The sequence below is a fragment of the Acartia tonsa genome, chromosome 13 (assembly GCF_053477335.1).
Source record: "Acartia tonsa isolate MP-2025a chromosome 13, ASM5347733v1, whole genome shotgun sequence".
NCBI classification, from domain to species: domain Eukaryota; kingdom Metazoa; phylum Arthropoda; class Copepoda; order Calanoida; family Acartiidae; genus Acartia; species Acartia tonsa.
The window spans coordinates 9,347,857-9,364,770 of NC_137272.1; the positions used below are offsets into that span (position 1 = coordinate 9,347,857).

Sequence of the window (16,914 nt, forward strand, 5' to 3'; positions counted from 1 at the left end):
GTGGTCTCTGTACAGGTAAAAATGAAAAAAAATATTTTTTTTTAAAGTTACAGGTCAACTTATAAAACAAAATATGCATCTGTTTTAATATTATTTACATATTTGAAGAAAAGACATGCACATTTTGTTTCATAAGTTGATTTGTAACTTTAAAAAAAAAAAAAAATCCATTTTTACCTGAAAAGAGTCCACCTGGAGGCCTGCAGCTCCGGAACCTGGAGGTTTACCCAAAAAATCTTAAAACTTCGATAAATTTATCATATAAGAATGATTTTATCATTAATAACCTATCCTCTCAGACCAAAGATAAAGCCTAGGTACCAGGTTTACGCAAATGTGTCAAAACTTCCCCCCCCCCCCCTTGCATGCCTATGCTTTCGGGAATTTCTCGTATTCATTCGAATCCGGTGGCTAGGAACCGGTTCTCATCAATACGAAAAAAAACTATGTCTAGCATCGTATTATAAACCGCTTTCTACGAATTTAGAAATGTACAATCATAAGATTAAAACCATTTTTTTTTAAAAACTGGTTTTAATCTAATAATTGTACATTCTATATCCGCGGAAAGCGGTTTATAATACGATGATAGAAACAACTATTATGAACGAGAGCAATTAATTTTAAGCATATTTATTTTTCAGTTAAATATACTAGGTTTCTTTTGGATAGGTGAAGGGGGGGGGGGATGTTGTGACTCATACCACGACCGCCGCCATTTTTTTAAAGATACCAAAACTTGGAATAATTAGTGACCTAGCCCAAAAGATTTTACCCAATTATTCAAGGAAGTCTAAGGGGAGGGGGGTAAAGTGGTGATAACTCTCCCCCCCCCCCCCCCCCGAAACAAATTTGGGGTTGCCGTAGGCACCCCCAAAATTTTTTTCCATTTTGCCCCCCACATTAAAAATTCATCCCTACCCTGGGGGTGCCGTAGGCACCCCCAACCATTTAGGAGGGGGTATTTATCCACCCCGAAAATTTCTTTTGGGGGGAAATATCCACCCCCATAAAAATAATCCCAACCAAAAAAAATTTGGCGAGCTTCGCGCGCAATTTCCCTACTAAATATTTCATAATTAGCTAGGTACCTTTATAAAATTATTAAATTACCCCCCCCCCAAAAAAAAAAAAAATTTTAACCCGGGGGTAAGTTTTTTTTTTTGGGGGGGGGGTTGAAAATATTTACCCCTGCCATCAGATTTCAGCGGGGGGTAATTACCCCCCTCCCCAAGCAAATTTTACCCCCGTGGTAAAAATTTTGGGGGGGTAAACAAATTTTGCGGAACGCAAATATCTCTAAAACTAAGGGAGTAGCACCCAAAATAAAATTGCTGGTATGTCGTGGCATGAGTAACCACATTCCCCCCCCCCCTTTAACAAAACAAGGATGACAACATATATAAAAGCGAAGCTCAAAAATGAACATTAACATTAGTATGTCAGTTTCAGTACTTAAAGAGCAATTTATTAATTGTATGTATAGGACATACTTACATTTTTATGACTTGACTGTAAAGAACCTCCTCTTAAAACGCTGTACCTTGTTGTCATGGGAATTGTTAATCCAAAAATCAGAAAATAATTATTTAAACTAATAAGCTTTTTTGTTTGTAGCAAATAATCTTGGTCCTTTTTACAATGAAGCTTTTTATAGGGCTCGGGATAGTTTTGGGCTATTTTATTATCGTAAAAAGTCTGGATATGGTTTATGGCATTAGACTATTTTTTGGCCTACAAATATATATTGTTGCTAAAAAAAATGTTCCCAAAATTACATATTTTCATTGGACATATTATGTTTCTGGTAAGGATAATCTGAATCATACCTTACAGTTAAAGGAATCATCATGGCAATTCTCAATCAATAAGACAATTATTACATGCCTAAATGAACTATAAGATGCTAAAAGCTATCCATTACAAAGAGCTTCGTTATTGAAAAAAAATTGAAGTTTACACTAAAGATGATTTAATTCTTTGATACCAACTTTTGTGATTTATTTGTTATAGATGTATTATGTACTTATATTGGTTGATATTTTGCAGAGATTTATGTATACATATTGAACTAAGCAAAACTAAATATATCATCATTTTTTACTTTGTCAAGCCTATATGTTATTAACTAGCGGCTACCCCCCCTCCCCCGCCCCAAGAGGCCTCTAGTGGCACTTTAAATGTTTTTGTTTGTTAAAGTCTCTATGTTACCTCTTTATTTTTTAGTCTCCCATAAATTTTAAAAATTTTCGACTTTTTTGTCGTTTCTCTTGGGAGGGTGGTTGTACCCTCTTCCAAAATAGTTATAAACCTTCCCAGAACCCATAAGAATCTACCATGTTAAGGAGAACCCGATCGGTTCAGCGGTTAGCGAGATCTTTTGGTACAGACACACAGAAAACAAACAGACAAACATCCTGTTACTTTAGTATAAGGATTACCCAGAGAGAGAGAGAAGAGACTGTTGACTGATTATTACACTAGTCCCCGTCGTTTTAAAATTATGTTTTCCTATTTGTTAGTTTACCAACTTTGGGGACATTAGTGAATTTTAATTGTCTGGTTCATATAGTTGCGTGTTCAAATGATTTAACCACTAATTTTAATCTACAGAAGGGATAATTTTGTGAATCATCATTGGGAATTTTCATCAATTTATCAGACATTGTCTTCTCCCTTAAGATCCTTGCTCTTACATCTTTCTTTCATATGTATTTCAGTTGAGTCGATTCCCTTTTTCTAGTAAATCCTTATAATAAAGTAACAGAATGTTTGTCTGTGTGTTTGTATGTTTGTACTGAAGGATCTAGCTAACCGCTGAACTGATCGGGTTCTCCTTAACAGGGTAGCTTCTCATAGGTCCCGGGAAGGTTTTTAACTATTTTGGGGGAGTGTACCACCACCCTCCCAAGAGAAATAAATCGAAATTTTTATTTTAAGTATAGAGACTCCTACGTGTCATTGCGAGGTATCGTAGAAACTTGAACGCAACAAAAAACCAAACATTTGAAGTGCCACTAGAGGCTTCTAAGGCGTAGCCGCTAGTATTTCAATAATTCATTTTGACCATGTTTGCTATTTATTTTATTAATGTTGTAATTCGTGTCATTCTATCTATTTAAAACATTAATGCAATGTTAAATGGCTTTCATCATATTTTTTTTGTTCTATTTTTAACGTTTAAGTTTTTTAAATCTAATTTTTATCTCCAGAAACAATATCAGTATTTATATATATAAAAAAAAGTTTTAAAACACTTTACAGTGAAAACTAATTTCTTTAAATTTCTATGGATTTGATCTTTCTTTTAATTTCACCTGAAAATATCATTGAATGACTCCTTTAAATTTTGTAAACCCTAAGCTTTTGTAATTGATTATGTTTGTATTTTTAGTGAAGATTAAAATTCCTTTCATATACATATATATTGAGTTTTTGTGTTTTGATCAATAAAATACTTAATTTGGAAAAGATTTTCTTGGTCTATACATTCTACAGTTAGGGAGTTGAATCCATTTTTATAGAAGCAGAAATATAATCTATGATTATGGTCTGGACCCTCTAAAACTGTAATCTACCCTTCCACTTTCCCCTCTCTTGGTGAAGATATCTTCAACGCCGATACGTTTTTTGAAATATAAGATTCCACTTTTGTCTCTCTTGTTGAAGATATCTTCACCAAGAGAGGCAAAAGTGGAATCTTAAATTTCAAAAATCGTATCGGCGTTGAAGATATCTTCACCAAGAGAGGGGAAAGTGGAATCTTACATTTCAAAAATCCTATCAGCGTTGAAGATATCTTCACCAAGAGAAGGGAAAGTAGAATCTTACATTTCAAAAATCGTATCGGCGTTGAAGATATCTTCAACAAGAGAGGGGAAAGTGGAAAGGTAGATTACAGTTTTAGAGGGTCCAAACCATAATCATAAATTATATTTCTGCTTCTATAAAAATGGATTCAACTCCCTAACTGTTCTATACGTCAAGTTTAATATGTTGGATTAAACCTATCCAACTTCTAACTTATTAGACGTTAATAACAAGGATGAAAATATCCATAAGCAGCGTAGGAAAACAAGGATGAAAATCCATAAAAGCAAAGCTCTAAAATCTGAAGGAAGGAAAAACGAACAATAACTCTTGTAGAATTTAAGAACTTACTAAGCAGAACATTAATTTCTAAGACTAAACAAAAATGTTCATAAAGGGAGGGGGAGCCTATAAGAATTCCGTAAAGGTGAGAAAAAAATTTCTCTTATATTTTCACTTGACACTTGTAAGATTTTACACTTACAATTTTTTTTAATATTGACATGTCTGAAATATAACAAGTTTCACGTGAAAATATAAGTGAAATTTTTATGAGAAAAAAAGTTTATCTCAGATGATTGAGAACTGTCTAATTTGGCTAAAAAAGGCAACAAAAAAAATTCAGCGGGAAACGGCGGTTTTCGGCTAGAGCGGCGGTTCCGCCGTCGTTTCTTCACGATTCCATATTGTTCTCAACAAAAGCAACTGCTGTGCCAAATTTTAGTTCTATTATTTTAAAGTCTTTAAACACACACCTTTAGGGAATTCCGTGAAAAATACAGACTTTTTGGTAAAGATTATAGAGTTTCTACGCTTTTTAGATTGTACTTAACGGATATAGGAATCGGCATGCAGAGTTTGAAATCAATAGGACAATTCTAACATGCCTAAATAAACGAAGAACAGAGCTAACTGTCATGGACGGACGGACAACCCTTATGTATAGAAAAGGTTCACTTTTAATTTGTATATCTGAAATTAATTATACATAAATTTTTAGCAAAATTTCGTAAATCCTATTGCATACAGTAGTCAGGTTTTGTTGTCTGTTGAAAGGGATCTCAATAAAAGCTGAAAAGATTTGGTTCTCCTTTACCATTTAGCTTCTCTTAGGTCCTGGGATGGCTTATAACTTTTTTGGAGGAATGTACTACCACCCACCCAAATAAATCAGTCCTAAAAAATATTACAACCCACTGAAAATTTATTTAATTTTCATGAAAATGAGTTGAGGGGGTCGACTTATCCAAACTTACCTCAAGGGCCCTAGGGGCATAGCCGTTAGTACAGGGTAAATATAAAGGACATACTATGGTTTTAAAGATTTGATTACAGATTCCTTGCTTATAATATTATACCTTGCTGTCTTAAGAATCTTTATTCAAAAAAATAAGAAGAATAGATTAGCTAATTATATCATAAAAAAGTTTTTGTCAAAAAAGTTTAAAGTCAGCATGTACGGACTTTCTGGTAACAATTGCAATGGTTCCTAAATTGTACCTAACTGTTATATGAATCAGCATGCAAAGTTTTAAATCAACGGGACAGTTATGACATGTCTAAATTAATGAAAAGATCTAACCATTACAGACAAATGGATGTATGACCCTTATAGAAAAGCTTTGTTTCACTTCGTATTATAGTATAAACTATCTCAACATGTCATTGAAATCTACACTGCAAATTTTAGATGAATCTTCAATAGCAGGCGAGAAAATCACATATCCTCAATAGTGCAGTGTAATGGACTGACCTTACTGATGGACAAGAAAATTAATTGCTACTTCTAAACTCGAATTCTAATATACCTGACAGGACACGTAACTTCAAAAGGCTTTTAAAAAATAAAATTCAGTACAATAAAATGTATGAAAAAAGTATGTAACCCTAAACTTGATTAATCTTCTTTACTTCATCCTAAATAGTTATAAAGTGAGAAAAAAAACTAGAAAAGCAAACAACATATAAGTACAAAATAATACTTAGAAATCAAAACAAAAGGGATAGTTACACGAAATTCATTTTTATAGAAATCATTATCTTATAATAACAACGACTTTTATCTTGTCCCTTGAACAACAATGGGTATTTCTAATCATAGAGTAGCTTTGCTAATCAAAAAATAATACATCATGACGGGTAAATGTCATAAAAAAAGTCAATGTTTTGGGAATGTTATATTTATTTTAAATTCAACTAGAACAATGCACATTCTTATTTTTGAAATTTTAAAATGGTACAATACTAGTTATTTCTTGCATCGTATTATAAATAGCTTTTCGTGCCTTCAGCATCTCAGGGATAAAAAAAACTGGTAACCTTATAATTGTACATTTTTTTATTCATAGAAAACTGGATATAATACAATGCTGGACATAATTTTTAGTATGGCTGAGAACTGGTTCTAATCCACTAGATATTAATCGGTTTTGTATGAATACGAGAAATATCATTGATTTTAATGATTAAATTTGTTATTTCTTGAGTTCTCATCGCGCTCAAAGTAGGTAGGTACTTCTCAACACCTGAAACATTAATAATAAAGAAATTTTTATATATCTGTTTAAAAAGATCTTGCTAACCGATAAAAAATTCTTTTTGAATCAAAGCTTACAAAAAGCCTGGATAGGTTTTAAGCATTTTAATGAATTAAAAACCCAAACAAGCCGCACATACAACAAACTACTATTCACAAATATAATTATAAATTCAATAACTGCCTAGAATAGCTTGAAATTATTTTCTTTATAAAAACTTTATCCATTTTAAATTCTGAAGAAACAAATCTATAAATATTAACCTTCAAGGAGAATTGTGCCATGAAAATTTTTTATGTCATTTTACTTTTTCTTTTTAAAACTAAATTGAAAAGCTAAGAGGTTGAATTCCCCCACCTGGCTTAAATGCTCCTAGAGGCCTTTAAAGGGGTAGCCGCCAGTTTTGATTAAATTGTAATTTTTTGACAATCTTTTGTATGTATATTCTTATAAAAATATCTGTCCGTGTGTAGTGAAGAAAACACTGAACCGATATGATTCTCCTAAACAATTTAGCTTCTCATAGGCAAGTTTTATGATTATTTTGTGGGGACGGGGAGTTACCAACACCATACAAAGAGAAATCGCAACTAGAAAAAAATTACCCCCCTCCCATTTTTTTTAAAATTTTCTTTTTAAATCTAATATTAGAACTACAATTGAAAAGGGGGGGGGGGGCGGTCATAAAATTATTACTTCTAAACTGAAATTTAAAGAGAATGGTAAATCCTATTTTCCAGTGCATATATAGTTTGTTCTGTATTTTGAAACCATTAATTTTACCTGTTTTATAATTTTAGAAATTTTAGGATCTTGCTCTCTGTCAGGTGTGTCGGGGCAGAAATTTTTCTAACTGAAAAATAATCAAATAAAGTTTATAATCATTTGAAATGAATTTCTTATGAATGGGCTATCTTTATTATCAGACATAAAAAGTTATAAAATGATTCTTTTGGAAAATAATGTAATTGTAGCATTAACAGAGGGGGCGGTGAAAGGAATGTTTTTTTTGTTTGTTTTCTATAATTAGGGTCGGTTCGTCCTTTCGTCCATCTGGCGAATATATCTTTTTTGTTAAGTTAGCCATCTCAATTATCAAGTCCTAAATATGTAATTACGATCTTAAACAGTATACTGTATTTTATCAGTTTTAAAACCAATTTACTAACTTTTTTGTTTTGACTTTTTTTATTCTGCTTATTCAGTTTTTAATGTTCTTTTGGCCACCAGTTTCAAAGCTTCGCTTTTGTGGATGTTGTCATCCTTGATTTGAACTTAAATCACCTTTAAGAAACGAATCAGTATTTCTGCAAAACATAGAAATAAAGGAACATTCACATCAAACAATTCAACCTAAACAAATAAAACATAATACATTTATAGATAGACATTTTGCGTGATAAATGAGGAATTAGAATTTAAGGTTTGAATTTTGCTGTAGAAATTATCATTGGGATTCTTTTATGAGTTGCAAGCTAGCCACAAGTAACTTTTTGGGTAATTTCCTTCAACAAATTTGATGATTACCCCACCCTTTCCCTATATATTTTTACTCCAACGTAAATTTCTTCCTAGCCCCTGCAGGGCTAATCTGTTCTTTACTTAACATTTACGAAATTTAATAAACTTAATGCTATTAGACGTTTTTTAAAAGTTCTAAAACATTGTTGAATACCTAGCTATAATATTAATTTATCATCATCAGGCAAAAAGGGGATATTAGACTGTAAATTATAATAGTAACAAAGATGACAAAGCGAAGCCCTGTAACGGTAGGACAAACGGACATTAACACCTGTATAGTGTCAAAACTGAAAAATCTAAATATAAATGAATAAGAGTCAAAGCATAATTGTGAGTAAATGTGTTGAAAAACTTCTTGATACAGGATAATGTTTATGGACATACTTAAATTTTTAGGACTTGATTATATAGTTGCTTTGCTTATGATATTGTACTTTGTTGTCCTAGGAATCAGTATACCAATAATCAGAAAAGATTATGCAACACATTATACGCAAGAAAATTTTCGGCAGAAATCTTTCAATTAGATTGATTTTGTTCAATAAAAAAAAATACCTTTCATGGGTCACTCTGCTGGTGTCGTGCCCTCGCTGCGGGTTCGTTTGAATGGACATTTTTAAAGATTGCAAGATAGGATGGCTGATACTCTAAATCATGTTAATCTGAAATGGATAATATTCATGAGAATTTTACATAATAATGTATATAAAATTGAGAATATATTTTTAAAAAATTGGTCAAACATTAAATAAATCCAAATAAATAGTAAACAAATAATAAGGTAACGAAATATATGGCTTACAGGCCAAACATGATAATAATTGTTGTATGGTATGTAGTGTGTAATAGTTAAGCATGTACTAGATTTCTTAAAATATAATGACTATAAAACCTAACTTGATTTATATTTTACAAAATGACATATTGACAGTAAGAAATATTCCGTGATACTGACTCAAAATTGCACAAAAAACTATTTATATATAAAATACTTTGGTCCAAAATAACTAGTTTTTCGCCTAAAATTCGACTAGTGTCAAAAAATCCAATAAACTCTTTTTTTTTTGTAGGTAAACCAAAAGTATCACAGTGAGATTTTCAAAAATCAAAAAACCGATAACAAACTCGTCACAAAGAAGGGAAGATCTTAAAAAGTTTTCTATTAATATTTTTTTTTTACTTTATATAGGATAGGATATTATATATTACATTGATTATTTAGAAAGCTGAAACTTAGTTATAGATAGATGGGCAGACCTTTCATGTATAAAAAAGCCTTGCTTTTAAGTAATATAAATAATCACATAATTTAAGTTATATTATTTGAAAAAAAACTCATATTAAATTATTTTAACCAACTCTCAACAAACAGACAGCTGTTGTTTTGTTTTGTTTTTATTGCACTCTTTAATGCTTTCCTTACCCCCTTTCTCAATGAAGAATGGTGCCGAGATTTTTAATTTTTAATTGTGCATTCATAATATTTCAGAATTGTGTATATTTATCTTTTTAGTTATCTTACATTGTATCATATATGTACAAAGCAAATAACTGATTTCTAATGATTTTTAACATCATATATCTATAGATATTTAGGTATTTAAATTAATTTTAAAATAAATGAAAAAATGAAATTTCAGGGTCCATAATCAAAAATGTTTTTTGGCATTTTTTACCATATAAGGGTGTATTTTTTCGATCATCGGGAGAATTTTTAATCACCCTCAGAAAGCTATATACTACCTATTCTGGTTAGTTTAATATGTATGTAACAAAACCTTACATATTTTACTGTGTGTCCACGAGTAAACTTCAAGAAAAATATGTGTTATTTGTCAATTTGATAGGTTTTAAGATATGTATAATAAAACACACAAAAAACATAAATGTTTTAATGTGAAAATATTAATTTTTTTAAAGTTTGATAATTTTTTTAATGTGAAGTATATAAGACTTAATTTAAAAAAAAATACTCTTAAAAAACATTAATCTGTAACATATATCAACTCTTTTCCAGCTTCGTGATCACTTTAAGGCACTGGTCAGCTTCAACCGGTAGATAAACGTTATAGTAAGATTGTCTGTATACTCTTTTGGTTTTATCCAAATAATAAATGGAATCGATGTAGCATTCATCAAAAGGAATTGGTGCGTATCTGTAGATTTTTATTGGCTCAGAACTTAATTCCATGGATAGTATAGTGGTGAATGATGTTGTACCACCACTTAAACGGCTTTGGACTTCCAATCCAAGATTATGAGTATAGTCCAAGTTAAGCTCTTGCCTTACAAAAGTTTTAATAGAGTCTGTGATATCCGTCTTTGCAAGATCTTGAATTAGAGTAAGTCTGAAATTTAAGTCTGCTTTAAGCTCTTCTAAGTTCGTGATGGCTAAGTTGCTCAGGCTATCAACATAAGAGTATTCTGCTGTTTGCACAAAGTTAGCTGCTTTGGCATGAAGAGTTATACCACTTACGATTTGTGGTACTATCTCCGCAAGTAATAACTGTGTAAAATCAAACTTATCATGATCTAGCTTATAAGAAAGTTTATTTACGTTATTAGTCACTTCAATGCGGTTAGAACTTATTAAGGGAGTTACTGTTTCAATAGCTTCCTTGATTTTGCGGATAAGTTTTATTACTTCAATAAGCAAGTCCTTAATCTTTTTGGTATATAACTTGCCTATAAGTTTAGTTTGTGCTGAAGTGAATGTGCGTCCATCGTAGCTAATGTCTAATTGAGTCTTCAGGCCATCATAGATTGCTATTTCAGGCGCTGTATTGCCTACAGATATATCAACTTGAATGGATTGAATTGCTACAGCTGTATACCCTATATACTCTCCACTTTGATAGTGAGTGGGTATCAAGTCTGTCATTGTGTTTGCTGTTGTACTATAGTAGTACATACTTAGTATTATTAATATTATCTTAGGATACATTGTTAAACAGCTAAGTTTATTTAATAAGTGCTTATATCCACAATCAAAAGTTACTTTTCTGACTGATACACTTACACTAATAGATAAGGTCTTCACTGCTTGGAGTTCTATGATAAACTAACTTATTTTTCCAAAATCTATTTATTATCCCACTTTCGCTACTGCTAGATCCTGAGTGGGCGTTTCCGGTTTCTAACTATAATTAAAGTTTTGACATATTTTTTGTATGTAGATTGGTTATAGGCTTAATAACTAATCAAGTTCATTTCAGTTCAAGGCATATATACATAGGTTGTCTAATAATATTGTTATGTCTGTGTAATTTACATGGTTCATATTGGGTATTTTAACTCAGTTCTGTATATATTGGTTATGTAGTACCATGCGTATATTTGTACAGTTTGTATTACTCGTTTGACTCTGTTTAGGCTATACAGATTCAAAACTTATACATATACAATTTTCCTTTTATATATTTTTGTGTATAAATATTTTTGAAGGGATCGACTTATTTAGTCGACGTGTATTGTATATGGTTGGTCTCCCCCTGTCAATAGAGAAGACGTAAATTTTTACCACTGGATATATAACCTTGAGTGGGAAAATTCTACATAAATTATGATATCTTTGTTATCAGATTAGAATAACATACTATTATATTGTTCCCGAGTTTACAGGGTAAATGGAAATGTAAGTAATTGTTATTGGAATAAACTTATATCTCTTGATATCTGATATTTATAATTTATGTTCAATGTTTTGATATATATGAGTTTTGTACGTGTCCAGAATTATAGGTTTTGTATTAATTAAATTTGCATTTTGTTATAATGGTAATCTTTCCGCTGCTTATTTGTGCATAAGGAGATGACTGTGCACCTATTTTGGTCGCAGATTTTGCTTTAGCCGGAATTATAAGCGGAAACGTATTCGTTTAGTTAATTATCTTTTAGTCCATGAGTTTATTGTAAGACTTTATAATTACTGTTTTGTATCCTCTATGAAAGTGTCAAAATATTAGTCAATTGGTTTGAAATTCTTTGATTTTGAAAGGGTATTTAACTTGTCTGTATTTATATCAGATCTCCTTTCAACCATGTTTATTTTGAAAACTTGCAATTTATTAATACTGTGAGAGGGTATGTGTGATGTTAGGACTGGTCTTATGTGGAAAGTATTGCTATAATTAATTCCACGAACCTTCAGTAAGTTTACCTTATGTTTTTATATTTTTTTTGTAATTGTATATTTAATTAGCAACTAAGGCATGTTTTGATATGTTTTGGTATCTCTTAAAGTAGATCCAGGGGAATTTTATTATTTAAACTTTTAAATGCCCCTGTTTATCAGAAATTGCGTACAGCATATAATGTCGCTTAAAGAAAGAAAGAGCAAAAGTGTTCTCTTCTTATAGTATGAGCTATAATTTAGCTCATATGGTTTATAACTTAAATATTTTATGGCATTATTATTAGTTGTGTTTGTTGCTATAACCGTTCAAATTTACTTTGGTTAGAAATGTAATATACCTGTTATTCATTTGTTGACAAGATGCATTGGTATTTGGGTTATATTATAGTTCTGAATGAATTTTCGCATGAAGTTTTAAAGTTTTAAAGACGTCTGAGTACAATATGCAAGAAAAACTTAATTTTGTCTTGGCTGAAATTTTCTTTGAGGGTAGGCAATGGATTTTGCCTAATTACTAGATCTTTAAATAAAATCATTGATGGGTGAAATTGTGTATCACAATATATACTGTTGCTGTGTTCTCATAATAAAAGCATGAAAAGTATAGTTTTTGTTCGTACAGACCTAAATCAATAGTTTTGGCTTTATCACTATTATGTACAAATTAGAAATGCTTTTGTCGCAATACGGTTTTGGGCGTATATTTCAGGCATTATTATAGGCTGATAGGTTAAGTATCCGGAATATTTTCTTAGACCTAATGTTAACCACAAGGTTACTTAAGGATTATAATTCATAGGGTTTTTAGGCTAACAAAAATCTTAAGTTCGGGTGGTCCAATACTATTTTCCTTAGCTTGCAAATGCAACGATAAGTGTGGTATTTTATCACCAGGAACGATAAAGTATTGTATGATCATGTAAGAATTAGATCAGGTGATAAAAGTGGTTTGTGAGTTCTGGCAATGCAATTTATAATAAGACTATTGCATAAAAGCTAGAAGTGGTCCCAGCTTCATTTGACAGGTTATTTTACATGTCAATATGCTAATTAAACTACTAAAATTGGTCCGGCTGCCAAAACTATATTAATGTCCTTTAAGTTTCACCCTTGTGCTAGTATTGAGACAAAAGCTTTATTTAACCTGAGAATATGAGTGAGATCGAATATGCTATTGGTTCGTTTACGCATACTGTTGTGAATATGCTCATAAAAAGTCTTATTTCAGTGTGATCTGTAAGTCCAGATATCTCTTGAAAACTTCTATGTTCGCTTTCAACTTATACTGTGATAGGCGTGTAAACTTAGAACCAAGGAAAAGTTACAACTTTTCTAAGCAAGTGAAATTTTCTTAAACTAGTTTTCTCTCTTTTATGTGCGTATTTCTCAGAATATTTAAAATGTATGCTCAACGATTAAGATTTCGGTCTTAGATAGTTCAATCAATTTAATGATATTCCCTAAGTATACTGGCTCCTGGGGTGGAGGAGTGTACTATCTAAGTCATGTCCTATATATATTTTTTTTATACAATTTTGTCTTGTCTGTCTTAGGTTGAATTTTAGTGTAAGATTTGCTTCACAAGTAATAATAGTCTTTAGACAAAGTCCCAGTGTTATTTTGGCACTGTTGATTGTCCAAGATTGTCTGTCTATTTGTGAATGTATGAAGATTCTAGAACTATGCCATAAAACATTAGCTATATTACTATTCAAGTTTTTTTTTTTTTGTATATTGATTTGAAATATTAGTGTGTGAGGTTTTCAATCTTGACCATACACCTTAACCTAAACTCTACAACATCATCTATGTTGTCAATGAATTTACTGTATTCAGGAATAGATGAGACTAGGAATGTTATTAGCGTTAGGATGATAATCAGATTAAAATCACTCATAATATGTGAGTGCCCTGTTCGATAGCTGTATGATTTAAAGTGTATCTATCAGCTTGATAAGTTAATCAATGTGATTATTGATTTTGTGTTTCAGATTGGTATAAGAGTATTATTGGGTTGGTTACTAGTAACTAGAGTGATCTAATTAATAGCTGGTGTGTTTCGGGCTATGGCAAGTTGATCCAATTCGTCATCAGATTCGTCTATTTCTGGTAGCATAGGTAGTCCATATATGAATGATCCTGAGAAATCAAAATCAACGACTACCTCTCTGACAATAGATTGGTCGCTGGACTCTATGTAACCAGTGATAACTGTGTTGGTGATAGTGTGATTGGAGTTGTTGATTATTAGAGCTCTGCCACTGAGTTGTCCATCATCATTGATAATGAGTTGTGTTTGTCCAGGTAAGATCTTAATTCCTGCGTTTTTGTTTGAAATATGATCGTCGCTGAGGATCACTTGTGTTCCAGGTGCTAGGTTGAAAAAGTGGTTGATATTCATTACTATCACTTGGGTTTCTTTAGCTTTGATCTTTTTAACTACTCCTGTACAGAGCTGGAGCTCAAGTTCAGAACAAAAGATACTGCTCAGTGGTCCTTCAGGGTGAAGTATAGAATACAAACATGGCGCTAACCGGTGCTTGTCTGTGACAGGAGTCCATGTTAGCTGTAGGCTTCTAATACCATTCAATCCAAGTATCATAGGTGCAACATCCTCATGGTCTTCAGCTACAATTGAAAAGAGAATTGGGTAATGACGGCTTGAAAATGATGTGGGACGAATCATGAGAGTTACTTCTCTTGGTTCGGAGATCTTGTGATCTGCACATGTGACTGGTAGTTCATGACTTTCTTCCAGCTGATTTTTATCATCATTCATTACTATGCCAAACAACTTGCTATAGTATCTGGCTGATATGAGGTTTTTATCTGTTGCTGAGTCAAGTAAGGCTGTCATGCGCACATCATAGTCATATTTACAATCTATTTCTTCTGGCATACAACCAGAGCAATGAAGGTACAATTTTCTTTCTTCCTCCTTTGCTGGTGTAATGTTGTCTCCTACTTGATCGTTAAACTCATTGGGAATTATTTCCGCTGTGGCAGCTTTGATTCCACTGAGGTTACAATCTTTAGATGATTCCTTAGCATTGGCTTTAGCCCAGTCTTCATATGTTTGCCTGAAGACACCACTAGGTTTCACCTTACCACTATGGTACAATTCCATCATGGCTGGCCTTCCAGGACATAGGTGTCGAGAATGGTATAACTCTTTACCATATGTCTTATAACAGTTTGTGCAGAAAGCTGACGTCAATACAGTTGGGTATAACCTTCCTGTATCGTCACATAATAATCTACATCCATCAGATATGTTGTGAGAATATTGTCCACATGCTACACAGTAGCGTCCAGGTGATAATCTATAAGAAGCCTGATAATCCCGCTTGGTATTCCTTTGAAAATGCCTGTCCCTGTTATCCCTGTGATAAGGTTTGGGATTGGGTGATTTTGTAGCCATTTCTCTAACGGTGGATTTTCTTCTATGATAATTTGAGATGGCCTCTATTTTGGCAATTTGTCTGTCTCTGTAGTTGGCTCTTCTCTCTTTAGATTTCGAAGTGTTGGTGTTGTGGGTTCTCTTGTGTTCTACACTCTTTGTACAGTTTGTGCAGAGATTCCTCCCAACTTCAAGTGAACCACTCGTGTTAGGTCTACCAAGTTGTATTGTGTTCAGTTTCTGTGAGAGTAGAAGTTCTTTTGCTGGCTCTGCTACTTTTGTCCGCCTACGGGAAACAGTTTTCCACGAGTTTGGTAAGTTAGCTTGAGTTGATAGTGAGGCCAGAGATATCGCATTCAATTCAGGGCTCATATTCCTCTCACCAATTTGTTCTGATTCTTCTAGATTGGATATTTGTATTTCCTCATAAGCATCAGAGTCTCTAGTGTCTGTATTAGCTGAAGGGGTTTTTATACCAGGTGTTGTCGAGCGTCCCCGACAAGGAGTGGTTTCCTTATCAGCTTCATCATCCTTCTGGCCTTGCATGCGGGAAGATGACATGATAATAGTTGTAAAGTCTTAGAACTAATTGTAAGTTCTTTAAATGCCTGTGAGATGTTGTACTATTTTTAAGATAAAAATAGCGAAAGCTCGAGAGGTGTACAAATAATGGGTATAGTTTAAAACAGTCAAGAATCTGTTTAAACTAACAATTCTTTGCTTTAAAATGTGTTTAGCTATAGATGGGTGTGGTATCTGCTTCACCTATAGTCGTTTCTACGTCGCATATACGTGCGTGTGAGCTTTTGATTGATATTCTAAAATGTGCGCTAATGCACCCTTATCCTTAATTAAGCTCAACTGTAGAAACACTCCTACTTAACTTTTATATAAGTTTATTTATGGAGTCAATTTGAGCTAGTTAGCTATTCAAATTGGTTATCAAGTTAAGTAATGTTTGCAGCGGAGTCAATTTGGGTATGCTTATATACTATCACAAATTAACTTTAGTTTGCCCAGGAGTCGACTTTCCTAGCAAATTATGGTTGTCGAGAAAAAGAAACAGCAATTTATAATCCTTGTTGAATTCTTACTTCACTCTAAGGATATGTGTTTATAGCCTACGATCTACTTATTCCTGTAAGGCTATTATGAATATAACTTACTAAGGTTCACTCCCAAAGGATCGTCTATATTCTAATAATATTGCAACAATTTTGCCTGAATATCAAAGATCTCGCCACCTCTTACTTATAGTTGTATTAGGGGTTTCCCTTCCAATCCTATAAAGTAATTTGCGCAATATTGGGGCTTCACTTATGACTTCAATTCTTATAACTGTAGTAAGATATACAATTTAGATATACCTATATTTATATATGTAAAGATTGTTTTCAAAATTATCTAACCGGATGTAATCTAATTATAATTAGTAGTAATACAATATTCAAGTGCAAGTTTACTCTGAGGAAGTGTGAGATCCTACACTAGGTGGCCAACCTATAATG

General features: G+C 32.4%; 1 long non-coding RNA gene across 1 annotated transcript; it reads right to left on the reverse strand.

The window, feature by feature from the left end:
* Positions 1–5,974: 5,974 nt before the first annotated feature.
* LOC145303896 (uncharacterized) lies at positions 5,975–8,535 on the reverse strand. Its single transcript, XR_013873857.1, has 4 exons — positions 8,427–8,535; positions 7,632–7,700; positions 7,131–7,200; positions 5,975–6,335 (listed from the first exon to the last, which is right to left on the reverse strand). It is a non-coding gene; the product is annotated as an uncharacterized LOC145303896 (long non-coding RNA).
* Positions 8,536–16,914: the final 8,379 nt, after the last annotated feature.